Here is a 16,229-nt window from a genome sequence, read left to right on the forward strand (position 1 = left end):
AAGATATGGTGAGAGTTTGATTCAGAATTTGGAAAGTACTCTTCATTTCATCTGCTCGGTCTGATGTCCTTGGAGTAGCTGTTTTTCTTCTCATGCTGTTTGCTTCTAGAGGAAGCTAAGAATCTTCAGATGGCAGTCCAATTGTCAAAAGGTAATGAATGGGTAACAAAATGTGATAGATACATACCATGGAATATTTTTCAGCCTTCAAAGGGAAGGAAATGCTGACACATTCTGACACACCCATGACAACCTGGATGAGCCCTGAGAACCAAATGTTAAGTGAAATCAGGTATTCACAGAAGGGCAAAATACCATTTGATGCCACTGACATGAGGTACTTAAAAGTCAAAATCATGGAGACAGAAAGTAGAATGGTGGTCACCAGGAACTGGAGGGAGGGGAAGTTAGTGTTGAATGGGTACAGTTTTAGTTTCGCAAGATGAAAGTATTTTGGAGATGGTGGTGGTCATGGTTACACAACTATGTGAATGTACTTAATTCATCAGAATTGTACACTTAAAAATAGTTAAAACAAGGGATGCCTGGGGGGCTAGGTCAGTTGGGTGTCTGCCTTTGGCTCGGGTCATGATCCCAGGGTCCCGGATCAAGACTCTGCTCAGCAGGGAGTCTGCTTGTCCTTCTAGCTCCTCCCACCCTGCGCTCGTGCTCTCTCTCTCTCTCAAGTTAAGAAATAAAATCTTTGGGGCGCCTGGGTGGCTCAGTCAGTTAAGCATCTACCTTCAGCTCAGGTCATGATCCCAGGGTCCTGGGACCGAGCCCCGCATCCCACTCCATGCTCAGCAGGGAGTCTGCTTCCCTCTCTCTCTGCCCCTCCCCACTGCTTGCTCTCTCTCTCTCAAATAAATAAAATCTTTTAAAAAATAAATAAATAGAAACTATTTTCTAACTAAATGGACCGACTTAACCAAAAATAATTTCAAACACCAATGCCCATTATAGGAAACTTTCAATCTCCCCGGACTTACTTTTCTCAAAACCTAATTGGACAGGCATGGCTTTACAGTTGTCAAAGCTGAATGGGATGCCTATTTCGATTGGTATTTTGAAGCTTCCAAACGTTATCAGGAAGCTAAAATCGCCTCTCTGCAGAATACAATTTCTAGACGAAGTGAGGCAAACAAACAATTAGAAAAAGACAAAAAGGTTTCCAGGGGACCAAATAAATCCCGAATTTCTTATGTTCCCTGGACTAAAGCCGGATTGTGAGCCATAGAAAGAGTTTCCTAAAGTGACTGAGGACCCCCATAGGTTTGCTGAAGAATTTAACATAGTTATTCAAACTTACCAACCTGGTTTCTCAGATTTCTATCACTTAGCCCACATGCTTGCTGGTGACAGCAAGCCAAACACTGAATGAAAGTTGCCCATGGCAGCATGCCGAACAGGATTTAGAAAAACAAACCCCTAACTTTTGGCAAAATACTAAAAACACATGCTGAAATCCTCCCCCGAGCAATTGCAGCAGCTTTCTCTAAGCCTGTTGACTAGAACAAAATTCAGGCTTGCACACAAAAATCTGAGGAACCGGTTTATGACCCTGGGTCATGATCCCAGAGTCCTGGGGATGAGCCCCACATCAGGCTCCCTGCTCAGCGGGAAATCTGCTTCTCCCTCTTCCTCCTCTTGCTTGTGCTTTCTCTCTGTCTCAAATAAATAAATCAAACCTTTAAAAAATAATAAGAAAGGACAAGATTGAATGGGAAACTGCGTCTGCTCCAGAGTGAATTAATTTGGCAAACCAGCTCACCTGCATGCTAGGTGAGTCACCAAAAAGAAAGACCACTAAAATTCTTAAATTTTGAACACCGACAAATGAAGGCCCCTAAACAAAACCCAAAACCTCATGGTCTCTGCTGTTACTGCAAGGAGCCAGAACATTGGAAAAAAGATTGTTACCAACTTAGGGCACCTTCAGCCCTCCAGCCAGCCTTTCCAATGGCCTCCTAATTCCCGATGATGGGGTTCCGAGGAACTATCGAGGATCTTCCCAATCCTCCCTCCTACTCAGCTTGAAGGAAACACTCTCCAGATTGGGAATGAATCTCTCTCTGTCCTTACTGACACCAGAGCTACACAGGCAGTGCTCAACCCCACTGCTATAAAGCAGGCCCTGCCTCTGAGTACTAAAATGGCTCAAATAGTGGGGGTCTCTAATAATCCGCAACAGGTTCCTGTTTCTGAACTTATTCCCTTTTGTTTAGGCCCCTTAAGATACCCACCCTTTTCTCCTTAAGTTCCTCTCCCCCTATTTTTATTGGACAGAGATTTCTTAGAAAAATATCATGCTGGAATTTCTCCCGAAAGGGGGAAATAATTCTAGAAATTGACAGTGGTGATCAAAATAGCCAACTAGATGAATTAAAGGACGCTTCGACATCTTTTATTTGCTCTATCTCTGACAGCACTATACTTGAGTGGGGGACACTGATCCTGTGCCCTTAACTGGATAAGCTACGATCCTCTCGACGGGCAACATCTTCAATGGATATTGGCAGAATCCCCAGCGCATCTCCCATAGATCACTCAAAACCTCTCCCCAGAACTAGTCAATACTCTATAAATAAAGAAGTTCTTCAAGGTATCATTCCCATAATAGAGGATTACAAGATTCAGGGCCTCATTATTCCCCGCGACCATCCCTTGTAACACCCGTTTTACCCGTGAGAAAACCCAATAACTGAGAATGATGTTTTGTCCAAGACTTCCGAATAATAAATAACATTGTTATCCCTTGGCACCTCCCATCTGCTACTGATATCCACTGCCACAAAAGCAAAATTTCTGCTGTCGTTGATCACATGACACGGGGCATTTTTTTAGTATTCCAGTTGATAAGTATAGTCGATCTCTTTTTGTTTTCAGCTGGGAAGAACAGCAATACATCTGCACAGTGATGGCTCAAGGTTTCAGAGCCCTTCCTTTTCACAAACCTTTCAAGCTAATTTGCATGATATAAAGTTTTCTGCAGCCTCTACTTTGTACAATGCATAGACTGCTTCTCTGCTCCACTTTTCAAACCTCTTCACAGGAGGACAGTCCACCTGTTAAAACTTTTGGCTTTAGGGTGCCCGGGAGGCTCAGTTGGTTAAGCATCCGACTCTTGATTTCAGCTCAGGTCATGATCTCAGGGTGCTGGGATCGAGCCCTGCAAAGGGCTCCACGCTCAGTGGGGAGTCTGCTTCTCTCCCTCTCCCTCTGCTCCTCCCCCTGCTCATGTTCTCACTCTCTCTCTCTAAAATAAACAAATCTTTAGGGGCGCCTGGGTGGCACAGTGGTTAGGCGTCTGCCTTCGGCTCAGTGCGTGATCCCGGCGTTGTGGGATCGAGCCCCCCATCAGGCTCCTCCGCTATGAGCCTGCTTCTTCCTCTCCCACTCCCCTTGCTTGTGTTCCCTCTCTCGCTGGCTGTCTCTATCTCTGTCAAATAAATAAATAAAATCTTTAAAAAAATAAATAAATAAATAAACAAATCTTTAAAAAATAATATATTAAAAAAAAATGGCCTTAAAAGTACATCAAGACTCCAAAGAAAAATTGCAGTTTGCTCAAACTCAGGTTTGATACTTAGGGCACCTGATCTCAGACAAAGGGTTACATTTGGAACCAGGTAGATTTCACGGCATCCCGAACTTCCTCAAACCTAAAACTGAGGGCTAATTAGGTTCTCTTGGACCAGCTGGCTACTGTCAAAACTGGATTCCAAACTTTTCTTATGGTTCAACTTCTATGTGCTTTACTAAGAAACAATAAACCTGACCCTATTATTTAGAAAGATCGGGATGACATAGCTTTTGGGACTTTAAAGAAAAGCCTAAATAAAGCCCCCTGCCCTTGGCCATCCTATTAGCTCCTATTTTCTTTTTATATGTGAGAGGGAAGGTCATGCCCTTGGAGTGCTCACCCCAAAACGCGGAGACCATCATCAATCCATAAGGCATTATGGCCAAACAACTGGACCCTGGGGCTTAGGAACATCTCCCTTGCCTTAGAACCATTCCTGCCACTGCCCTATTAGTTAAGGTGACTGAAGAAATTGCCACAGGACCTTCTTAACCATCCTTGTGCCTCCTGCAGCAGAAGCCCTCTTGAATTCTTTTTTTTTTTTTTAAGATTTTATTTATGTATCTGACAGAGATAGAGACAGCCAGCGAGAGGGGGAACACAAGCAGGGGGAGTGGGAGAGGAAGAAGCAGGCTCATAGCGGAGGAGCCTGATGTGGGGCTCGATCCCATAACGCCGGGATCACGCCCTGAGCCGAAGGCAGACGCTTAACCTCTGTGCAACCCAGGCGCCCCCAGCCCTCTTGAATTCTTGTCACTCAACACTTTGCAGCCAATCACCTCACCTCCCATGACATCTTCTCACTAACTCCTCCTCCTATAACTCTTCTTGCAGCAATACCCTTCACCCTGCTATTCTATTCTACTCCCGGCCCTCACAGAGGAGACCCCTCATGACTGCTTAACACTGACTGATCACCTTTTGCCTCCCCATGACAATTTATAGAAAACTCCTCTAGTCACTGCAGATTTTTCATGGGTTACTGATGGGTCTTTTTTGTTTAAGATTTTTTTTTTTTTAATTAATCCCTACACCCAACATGGGGCTCGAACTCACAACCCTGGGATCAAGAGTTGCATGCTTCACTGACTGAGCCAGCCAGGTGCCCCCTGATGGGTCTTACTTAAAGGATGAAAATGCTAACTCTTGTGCTGGGCATACTATTGCAACTCTGTCTGATGTCACTGAGGCAATACATTTGCCTTTGGCTACTTCACCCAATGGACTGCGATACGCCTTTACTCAGGCTTGTACCTCAGACAAAAGTAAAACCGCAGACATTTATACCGATAGTTGATATCCCTTTGGGGTAGCTCATGACCTGGGAATGGCATGGAAACAGTGAGGTTTCCTTACCTCTAATGGGAATGAAATTTAAAATGGTTCCTAGGGGTGCCTGAGAGGCTCAGTCGTTAAGCGTCTGCCTTCAGCTCAGGGTGTGATCCCAGGGTCCTGGGATCGAGCCCCACATGGGGCTCCTCCGCTGGGAGCCTGCTGCTTCCTCTCCCACTCCCCCTGCTTGTGTTCCCTCTCTCCCTGGCTGTCTCTCTCTGTCAAATAAAGAAATAAAATCTTTAAAAAAAAAATGGTTCCTAGATCCAAAATTTATTAGATGCCATAATTTCGACAGCTGCCCCGGCTATTAACTGTCCGTGGTGTTCCAGACTCAACTCCCTGGAGGCCAGAGGAAACCACCTCACTGATTATTTCCAGCCAAAATTCTGCTCTCAAGGAAACCAATAGTCAAACCTCTGTCATGGTCCAGAGGGATGGTCTCTCAAATGACAATTTGAAAAAATTGACAAAAGACACTCAACAATTGGCCCCAGAAAAGGAAAAACAATATTGGAAATCTAATAAATATTGGTTCAATAAAAAGAGAGGACTCTGGTTTTGGACCAAATACTGTTCTAGCCCTTCCAGAGTTTCTAAAATTCCCACTACTTACTGCTGTATGCTCATTAAACCACTGGTCTACTGAAAATATGATAGCATTCCTGAACCCATAATGGTGGAGAAATATTAATAAGGCTGCAAAAAGTGCCTCCCTCTCTTATCCCACCTGTCCGAAGTCCAATCCAAGGAAACCTGCTCAGTTGCACCCAGACACTTTGAACTGCCAATGGCCCATTCGAGGTCTGGCGAATCAATTTCATACAGCTCCTCCCATCTCATGGATATAAGTATGTTTCAGTCATGGTTTGTATGTTTTCTCACTGGTCTAAAGCTTTCACCTGTAAATGGGCAACTGCTTCTTCTGTGGCTAAAATCCTGTTAAAGAAGATTCCTTACCTGGGGAACCCTTCTTGCACTTCATCGTTATCAGCAAACCCATTTTATCCATCAGGTGCTCCAATAAATCTGGGCTATTCGGCCAGTTTTACAACTCTTTCATTGTGCATGCCACCCTTAATCCTCCAGTCCACTTGAATGCACTAATGGCACCACTAAGATTCAATTGGCAAAATTTGTAGAAATCCTCCAAATACTTTTTGGGGCACCTGCGTGGCTCAGTCGGTTAAGCATCAGCCTTTGGCTCTGGTCATGGTCCCGGAGTCCCAGGATCAAGCAAGTCCCATCTTCAGCTCCCCGCTCAGTGGGAGTCTGCTTCTCCCTCTGCCCCTCCCCTAACTCATGCGTGCTCTCTCTCTCAAATAAATACACAAAATCTTAAAAAAAAAAAAAAAAACCTTTGGCCAAAAGCACTGCTGTTGGTCCTTCTAAATCTCAAATCCACCTTTTTTGGAACTCACTGAGTCTCATCCTTTGAGATAGTCATAGGACACCCAAAGCATTTGGTCCCTGCCTCCTTTGAGCCACAGCTGATATAATAGACTTCAATAGCGTGAAGGCCTAATTGCTTCTATTAAAAATAACCATGCTGGGGTGCCTGGCTGGCTCAGTTGGTAGAGCATGAAACTTTTTTTTTTTTTAGTAGGCTTCACGCCCGGCATGGAGCCCAATGCAGGGCTTGAACTCATGCCCCTGAGATCAAGACCTGAGCAGAGATCAAGAGTCGGATGCTTAACCAACTGAGCCACCCAGGCACCCCTAGAGCATGCAACTTTTGATCTCAGGGTCATGGAGCCCACTTTAAAAAAAAAAGCTTTGGTAGAGCAATCTTTTTACAGTGCGTGCTCAGAAGATGGAGATCTTAAAGCATCAGACCTTGCAACCTGAAGATTTTTATCTATTAAAAAGACATCTCCAAAAGACTCTCTTCAACCTCACTGGAAAGGCCCCATCAGGTACTGCTAACCAATCCTATGTCACCAAATTCCAGGAACTAGACTCTGGGATTTGCATGACACATTTAAAGCAAGCACCAGATCCTGACTGGACCTGCACACCATCTGGTGACCTAAAAGTCAAGATTTCCCAGAATTAAAGACATCTGATGATGGGCCCCAGCTGGCTCAGTCAGTGGACTGTGCAACTCTTAATCTCGGGTTTTTGGGTTTGAGCCCCATGTGGAGTGTAGAGATTACTTGAAAAAAATAAAATCTCGCCCCCCCCCCCCAAAAAAAGACCTCTGGTGAGATGACATCTGACAGTAAGTTTTCCCAAAACGTCCAGACCAGGCTGGTTACGAGGTTCAGGATTCAAAAAAGTCTGCTTTTTCAACTGGACTATCAGCTGATTCTGGGTTCTTTTTTTTTTTTTTAAGATTTTATTTATTCATTTGATGGAAACAGAGAGAGCAGGAGGGGAGGGTGAGGGGCAGAGGGAGAAGGAGAGAAGCAGACTCCCCACTAAGCATGGAGCCAGACACAGGGCTTGATTCCAGGACCTCGAGATCATGACCTGAGCCAAAGGCAAGACGCTTAACTGCCTGAACAACCCAGGCGCTTCCTGATTCCAGGTTCTTATCCAAATTCACGATTTCTAAATTTACAACTTTCCTGGCTGGATTATTGATAAGACCTTTGATTCCAGTTGTTTTGAGCTAACAATACTGTTAAAATGTCTTTGAAGCGCTGATGTTTTGCAAAAAGTTCGTCAGCTCTTGCTTGTTTATGCCTGCACTGTAGCTTGCTACACGCTCTCCTCTTGATGTGCTCCTACAGTGCCCACTGTTCCGCCTCCGTGGCTGCTTTCAACAGGGACTTCCAGGAGGCACAGATGACTTAGGGTTTGCCCAGACTCAGAGGGAAAACTTTTCTCCTCTAAGTCAGGGAAAGTGTCTGAAAGATTTTCAGTTGGTTACCTTCAGCCACTGGGTCCTGGCTTAGAACCATCACAGGATTTGGAATTGTCATGTTACGTTTAATTCTGTGCTTATTGTCTGTCAAACTTTTGTAAAAATGATGTGCCCGAGAAGATTATCTCCAATGCTTACGGTCTTGATAAATACGGACAATACATGGTAAGTGCCTGACTTCTCCCTCCTATCCCTCCTTGTTGCACAAAGGTAACAGGTTTCTTTTTTTTTTTTTTTAAGGATTTTATTTATTTATTTGAGAGAGAGCGAGCGAGTGAGCACACAAGCAGGGGGAGCAACAGGCTCCCCACTGAGCAAGGAGCCCAAAGCGGGTCTTGATCCCAGGACGCTGGGATCATACCCTGAGCCCAAGGCAGCCGCTCAACAACCGAGCCACACAGGCGTCCTGGGTGACAGTAAGTTTCTAACCTGCACGACTGCCCTCCAGCATGGGACATAACACCCAAAAAGGCCCTTCCTGGCACCAAAGACAAAAGGCCAGTGAATTAAGAACACATGACTCTTGATCGGTGATGCTTTCAGAGAAAGATCTGGATCAAAAGGAGGAAATGTGAAAATTAATAAAGGGACTCCCCTCCCGGGGCGCCTAGATGGCGCAGTCATTAGGCGTCTACCTTCAGCTCAGGGCGTGGTCCCGGCGTGCTGGAATCAGGCCCCACATCAGGCTCCTCCGCTGGGAGCCTGCTTCTTCCTCTCCCACTCCCCCTGCTTGTGTTCCCTCTCTCACTGGCTGTCTCTCTCTCCATCAAATAAATAAATAAAAAATCTTAAAAAAAAAAAAAAAGGGACCTCCCCCTCCCCCAAAATAAATTCAGGAGGTCAGAAGGTGGAGTCATACACTCAGTGTCAATTATAGGAAAGAATCATCAACCACCAAAGGAAAAAGATGTGCACTGCCTCTCCCACAGGAAATGGACTCCCCCAGCAATTCAACCAATGAGGAACCGTCATTCCCCTGAACTTTTGGGTTTCTCCAATGAATTTCACTCAAAATACTCTTCCCAACTTCCCCCTTCTTCTCCATAAAATAACATATCTCTCCTTTATTTATTGGGCTAGCTTATGGTTTCTGCTTTGTTTGTCCTGAATCACAGTTCCCTTACTTATTCCCCAAATAAACCCATTCTGGCTACTAAAATCACTGACCATTTCATTTTTTAAGACAACAGGGCTTTTTTACTGTAACTTTTCCATCCAATATTTGCAGCCAAGCACCTAACCAACATATGAACCAAATGATACAGATCTAGGGGTGCCTGGCTGGCTCAGTCAGTTTGAGCTTGTGACTCTTGATCTCTGGGTTTCAAGTTCGAGTCCCACGTTGGATACAGAGATCATTTAAAAATAAAATCTTGGGATGCCTGGGTGGCTCAGTGGGTTAAGTATCTGCCGTCAGCTCAGATCATGATCCTGGGGTCCTGGGATCGAGCCCCGCATCGGGCTCCCTATGGGGAGTCTACTTCTCCCTCTCCCTCTGCCTGCTGCTCCCCCTGCTTGTGCTCTCTCTCTGTCAAATAAATAAATAAAATCTTTTAAAAAATAAAATAAAATCTGAAAGGGGCACCTGAGTGGCACAGGAGTCCAACTCTTGGTTTTGGCTCTGGTAGTGATCTCGGGGTCCTAAGATTGAGCCCCGCGTTGGGCTCCGTGCTCAGCGCAGAGTCTGCTTAGGACTCTCCTTCTACCACCCCCTAAAATAAATAAATAAATCTCTAAAAAATAATAATAAATAAAATAGAAAATCTTTTAAAAAAAATTGATACACATCTCAAAGTCTTGAACTAAATGTTCGTAGAACTATTTCAAATTCATCTGAAAGGCTTTTTTTTTTTTCTTTTTATAAGTTTAACCTTCTATTCCTCCAGCACTTTGAATACAAGGGAATCTATACGCTTTTAGTATGGGTTTTTTAATTATTATTTTTAATTACAGTAAAGTACACATAATGTAAAATGTACGACAGATTTTAAGTATACAGTTCTGGCCCGTGAAGCCCATTCACACCGTTGTGCAACCATCACCACCACCCGGAACACTTTTCTTCTCCTAAAGCTGAAACTCTGTACCCATTAAACACTAAGACCCCATTTCCCCCTGTCCCTGCAGCATCTGACAACCACCATTCCACTTTCTGTCTGTATGGATTTGATACTCCAAGCATTTCATTTAAGTGCAATCATACAGTATTTATCTTTTCATCACTGGCTGATTTCACTTAGAATAATATCTTTAAGACTCATCCATATTGTAGCATGTGTCAGAATTTTCTTCGATTTTAAGGCTGAATGATATTCCAATGTGTGCTGGGGGCTGAATGTGCTCCCTTTGTCCTGGCCAATTCATATGTGAAGCCTAATCCCCATTGTAGCTGTATTTGGAGATGGGGCATGAAAGAAGGTAACTACGTTAAATGAGGTCATAGGGTGAGGCCCTGATCCTATAGGATTAGTGTCCTTATAAGAAGAGATATCAGAGAGCTCGCCCTCTCTCTCCTAGCCCCCACCCACCCATCTTCTGCTTAGTGCTGCACACGTGCACGCGTGCACACACACACGCGCGCACACACACACACACACACACCAGAGAAAGGCCATGTGAGGACATAGAGATAAAGCAACTGTCTGCAAGCCAGGAAGAGAGTTCTCACCAGGAATAAAATTGTCTGGAGCATAATAAGAGCAGACTAATCAGACCCATGTCCATCCTCTTTACTACGAACTTTCTTTTTTAGACTCTCACAGTAAAAAGTGATAAGAGATAGTAATCAGGGCACCTGGCTGGCTCAGCTGAAGAGCAGACAAAGCAGAAAAGGCAGAGATTTGGAGGAACACATACTCCAGGTGATTTTCCCTGGACCAGACTCACACATGCCCGAACTCACCCTCCAATACTACTGGAGAGGGCCTGCATCTGTTAGGTTGGCTGGTGACGCGGGTGGCAAAGAACTGCAGAGAGAGCGACAAGCAGGACAGTTTATTCACTCTCCAAGGGAGGAGACGGCCAGATGTGGAGAGAAATGTCAGCCCCAATTCCCGTCAGGCTGGGTTTTTAAGGTGTGAGAGGGTTGCAGCTGCACCCTCAGTGGGGGGTGTGGGGAGGGAGCTCAATTCCTGGCAGGGGAGACCGGGAGGTGGCAGGTTTTCAAGGGGCTCTGTCCAGGATGTGGGTTGCGGTCAGGCTAGAGAATATGTTTTGTAGTGGGGCCTACTTCCCCGAGAATGTAGGGCACCGCCACCTAGAAAAACAAAGAGTTAGGGCCCAGTGCAGATACCTGGGAGTTTTGCCTGTGAGTATGGAGGGGCAGGGGGGAATGGGGGGCACTTCAAAGGGATTCCTTTCAATCGCTTAGTCCGTAACTTCTTAGGAGCTTAACGTGGCAGGAAGTACCTACCTATCAGCATTAGATTGGTTCGTATTCCTTGAAACAGCAATTACGTTGCTAGGAATCTAATTCATGTAGAAGTTTGTATGAGGGCACCTGGCTGGTTCAGGCTCTAGAACGTGTGACTCTTGATCTGGGGGTTCTGAGTTCCAGCCCCACGTGGGGTGTCAGGATTACTTAAAATCTTTGACAAAAAAGAAAAAGGGGGGCACCTGGGTGGCTCAGTCATTGGGCGTCTGCCTTCGGCTCAGGGCGTGATCCTGGAGTCCTGGGATCGAGCCTCACATCAGGCTCCTCCGCTGGCAGCCTGCTTCTTCCTCTCCCACTCCCCCTGCTTGTGTTCCCTCTCTCGCTGGCCGTCTCTCTCTTTCTCTCAAGTAAATAAATAAAATCTTTAAAAGAAAAAAAAAAGAAAAAGGGGCAGGGCGCCTGGGTGGCTTAGTTGGTTATGCACCCAACTCTTGATTTCAGCTCAGGTCATGATCTCGGGGTCATGAAACTGAGCCCCACGCGGGGCTCATGCGCTGGGCATGGAGGCCGCTTAAGGTTGTCTCTTTCCCTCTCCCTCTGCCCCTCCCCCCTCTTAAAAATTTATGAGATATATATAAAGATATATATGTATATTTATATGTATAAATATACACACATATATGATATATGTTCATGAATGTGACAGTTAATATTCCGTGTCAACTTGACTGGACCAAGGTACCCAAATACTTGATCAAACATGAGATTAACATTTAAATTGGTGGGCTTTTGGGGCACCTGGGTGGCTCAGTCAGTTAAGTGTCTGCCTTTGGCTCAGGTCATGATCCCAGAGTCCTGGGATCGAGCCCCACGATGGGCTCCCCGTTCAGCAAGGAGCGTGCTTCTCCCTCTCCCTCTCCCTCTGCTTGCTGCTCCCCCTACTCCTGCTCTGTGTCAAATAAATAAATAAAATCTTTAAAAAAAAAAAAAAAATTGGTGGGCTTTTTGGGGCACCTGGGTGGCTCAGTCGGTTAAGCGTCTGCCTACGGCTCGGGTGGTGATCCCAGGGTCCTGGGATCGGGCCCCATGTCAGGCTCCCTGCTCAGTGGGGAGTCTGCTTCTCCCTCTCCCTCTGCCCCTCCCTGCCCACCCGCTCATGCTCTCTCTCTGTCTGAAATAAATAAATAAAATCTTTTAAAAATAAATAAATAAAATTGGCGGGCTTTGAGTAAAGCAAAACGCCCTCCACAATGTGAGGGGCCTCCACCATACCTACAGCGGAAGGTCAGAATAAAACAAAAAGCCTGGCTTTCCCTGAGCAGGAGGGAGTAACGCTAGCAGGTGGCCTTCAGACTTACTGCCACATCTTCCCTGGATCTCCTGCCTGACCGCCTGCCCTGCAGAATTTGGACTTGCCAGCCTCCACAATCACGTGAGCCAATTCCCTAAAAGAAATCTCTGTCTGTATGCATATTTCATTGGTTCTGTTTCTCTGGGGAACCCTGACTAGGGAACCCTGACTAATACAATGCACATTCACTTGAGCCCTGTTTATAATAGCGAGCTATTTCAACAGACGAAATGTCCACCAATTGGGAGCTGGTTAAACATCTATCTGAACTGAAATGGAAAGATTTCCATATCATATTTTTAAATGAAGAAAGCATTTCACCCAACAACTAGTGAAGGATGATTCTATCCCTGATTGTAAAAAAGAAAAATAAATCTGTATGTGTATAAATGTATTTGGTATATATGCAAAAATGTACAAGTAGATAGAAAAGATCTATAAAGATATTTACCAAACTAGCAATAAACAGTGGTTACCCTGGAGATGGGGCGTGGGTTTGAAGAGGGGGTGGTGAAAAGAAACTTAAATGTATATTCCTTATATTTCTGTATCATTTGAAGCTTTAACAACTATAATGTATTCTGTATTGCATAAATGACGTGATTTTTAAAACCTATACCAAGGGATTTGGGTCGCTCAGTCGGTTAAGCTCTGCCTTCAGCTCAGTCGGTTAAGCTCTGCCTTCAGCTCAGGTCATGATCTCAGGGTCCTGGGATCGAGCCCCACATTGGGCTCCTTGCTCAGCAGGGAGCCTGCTTCTCCCTCTCCCTCTGCCTGCTGCTCCCCCTACTTGTGCGTGCTCTCTCTCTGTCAAATAAATAAATAAAATCTTTAAATAAAAAATAAAACCTATAGGGGCGCCTGGGTGGCACAGCGGTTAAGCGTCTGCCTTCGGCTCAGGGCGTGATCCCGGCGTTATGGGATCGAGCCCCACATCAGGCTCTTCCTCTATGAGCCTGCTTCTTCCTCTCCCACTCCCCCTGCTTGTGTTCCCTCTCTCGCTGGCTGTCTCTATCTCTGTCGAATAAATGAATAAAATCTTAAAAAAAAAAAGAAGAAGAAGAAGAAGAAAAAGCCTTTTCTTAAAAAAAAATAATAAAAAAAAAATAAAACCTATAACCAGGGGCACCTGGGTGGCTCACATGGTGTGCATCTGCCTTCAGCTCGGGTCATGATCTCCAGGTCCTGGGATCGAGCCCCACATCAGGCTCCTGGCTGGCTCAGCAGGGAGCCTGCTTCCCCCTCTCCCTCTGCCTCTCCCCCTGCTTGTGTGCTCTCTCTGTCTCTCTCTCAAATGAATAAATAAAATCTTTAAAAATGAATAAATAAATAAAACCTATAACCATCAAGGCCTATACTCCACTACCTTATTTTTAAGTAAACTCTACACCCAACGTGGAGCTCGAACTCAGGACCCCACAATCGAGAGTCACATGTGCCACGCCCTGAGTGGGTCAGGCACCCTCTCTACCACCTTCTTGAAACCCAGCCCACTTTTACCCCTGGCGCCCCTTATTTGGCCTTGTTTCGGCTTTCCAAGCTAGAGGATAGAAGACCCTCTCTCCTTTCCTTTCTTCTGTCCTTTGGTCCTTTGACAAACATTTACTGAATGTGTATTATGTCGTAAACAGTGTACCAGGTGCCGCGGTGAGCCGAGGAGCCCAGGTCTCTCAGGGAGCTTGCAGGCTGTTCAAGAAACCAGACATCAGACAGACAGACAGACAAATGAACCAAGCAACTGCTAAAGACGACAGAGTTGGAAAGAAAAACAACAGGGCACGCTCTCTGGCCATGAAAGGGCATAACTGAATGATTTTGAGTACAATGTTCAAAAAAGGTCTGTATGAAGTAGAGATTTGAGCTGGATCCTAGCCAGGCAGCAGGTGGAGAGTAGGGGCAATGAGCAGCCTTCCAAGCAGAGGGGAAACATTGACTACTGCAACTTCCTTGAGGTAAGCAAGAGGAACAGAACAGAAGCCTGTGACACTGGCCAGTTCTGGGTGAGGGTGACAGTTTTATAAGATAAAACTGAAGAAAGAGACGGGGCCAGGTTGTATGTATTTAGGTAAAATACTTGGGCTTTATTTCAAGGGCAACAGAAAGCCATAATCAAGTTACAACCAGGGAAGGCAGAAGATCTAATTTACATTTTTTAAAACCCTCTCTTAAATCTACCTTACAGAGAAAAGACAAATCATTATTGAAGGATCTTCTAAGGAAGATCTAAATAAATGAAGAGCTAGCAGAATACAGCCCAGAAATAAACCCATGCATATATGGTCAATTAATTTATGACAAAGGAACCAAGAATGTACAATGGGGAAAGAAGAGCCTCTTCGTGAAATGGTGTTGGGGAAACTGGACAGCCACACGCGAAAGAATGAAACTAGACCACTATTTTACACCATGCAAAAATCAACTCAAAATGGATTAAAGGTTTGAATGTTAAGATTGAAACCATAAAAATCCTAGAAGAAAACATAAGGAGTAAGGTCCTTGACCTCAGTCTTGGCAATGATTTTTTGGGAGTTGGTCCCAAAAGCAAAGGCAACAAAAGCCAAAAGAAACAAGTGGGGCTACATCAAACTAAAAAGCTTCTGTATGGCAAAGAAAAACATCAACAAAATGGAAAGGCAACCTATGGAGTGGGAGAAAATATTTGCAAATCATATATCTGATAAGGAGTTAATATTCAAAATATATAAAGAACTCACAATACTCAATGGGAAAAAAAACTGGTTAAAAAGTAGATAGAGGGGTGCCTGGGTGGCTCAGTCAGTTAAACATCCAACTCTTGATCTCAGCTCAGGTCATGATTTCAGGGTCGTGAGTTCAAACCCCACGTTGGGCTCCATGATGGGCATGGAAACAACTTCATTAAAAAAAAAAAAAAAAAGCAAGCAGAGCAGGGCACCTGGCCGGCTCAGTCGGAAGAGCATGCAGGGCATGTGACTGCAACTCGATCTCAGGATCGTGAGTTAGGGCCCCATGCTGGGTGTAAAAATTGCTTAAATAAATATTTTTTTTAAAATAGGTAAAGGGGGGTGCCTGGGTGGCTCAGTTGGTTGGGCATCTGCCTTCAGCTCAGGTCGTGATCCCAGGGTCCTGTAATCAGCCCCCAAGTCATCAGGCTCCCTGCTCAATGGGGGTGGGGGGAGTGTCTGCTTCTCTCTCTCCCTCTGCCTCTCCTCCCAGCTTGTGTTCTCTCTCTCAAAGAAATGAATAAAATCTTTTAAAAAATTGAAAATAAGAATAAAAATAGAGGATCTGAATACACATTTTTCCAAAGAGACATACAGATGGCCAACAGGTATATGAGAAGATGCTTCACATCACTCATCCGGGTAATACAAATCAAAACCACAATGAAATATCATCTCACATCTGTGAGAATGGCTAGTATCAAAAGGCAGGAAACAGCAAGTAAAGATGTGGGGAAAATGGAACTATATGCACTACTGGTGGGAATGTAAATTGGTGAAGCCCCTATGGAAGATGACATGGAGGTTCCTCAAATATTAAAAATAAGGGGCACCTGGGTGGCTCAGATGGTTAAGTGTCTGCCTTCAGCTTGGGACATGGTCTCCAGGTTCTGGAATCGAGCCCAGTGTCAGGCTCCCAGCTCAGTGGGGAGTCTGCTTCTCCCTCTCCTTCTGCCTCTTCCCCCTGCTGGTGCTCTGTCTCTCTCCTTCTCTCTCTCTCTCCCTCTCTCAAATGAATA

General features: G+C 45.0%; 1 protein-coding gene across 2 annotated transcripts in view; it reads right to left on the bottom strand.

The window, feature by feature from the left end:
- LOC123798478 (uncharacterized) overlaps positions 1–10,813 on the bottom strand; it is a 54,585-nt gene extending 43,772 nt beyond the window's left edge. For both annotated transcript variants that reach the window (XM_087870410.1, XM_045806931.2), the window contains exon 1: positions 10,687–10,813. The gene's annotated coding sequence lies outside the window, so the exon portion shown is untranslated. The remainder of the gene's footprint in view (positions 1–10,686) is intronic.
- Positions 10,814–16,229: the final 5,416 nt, after the last annotated feature.

This window comes from Ursus americanus, chromosome 21 (assembly GCF_024610735.1).
Source record: "Ursus americanus isolate L20-20 chromosome 21, mUrsAme1.1.p, whole genome shotgun sequence".
In the NCBI taxonomy this organism is placed as follows: Eukaryota; Metazoa; Chordata; class Mammalia; order Carnivora; family Ursidae; genus Ursus; species Ursus americanus.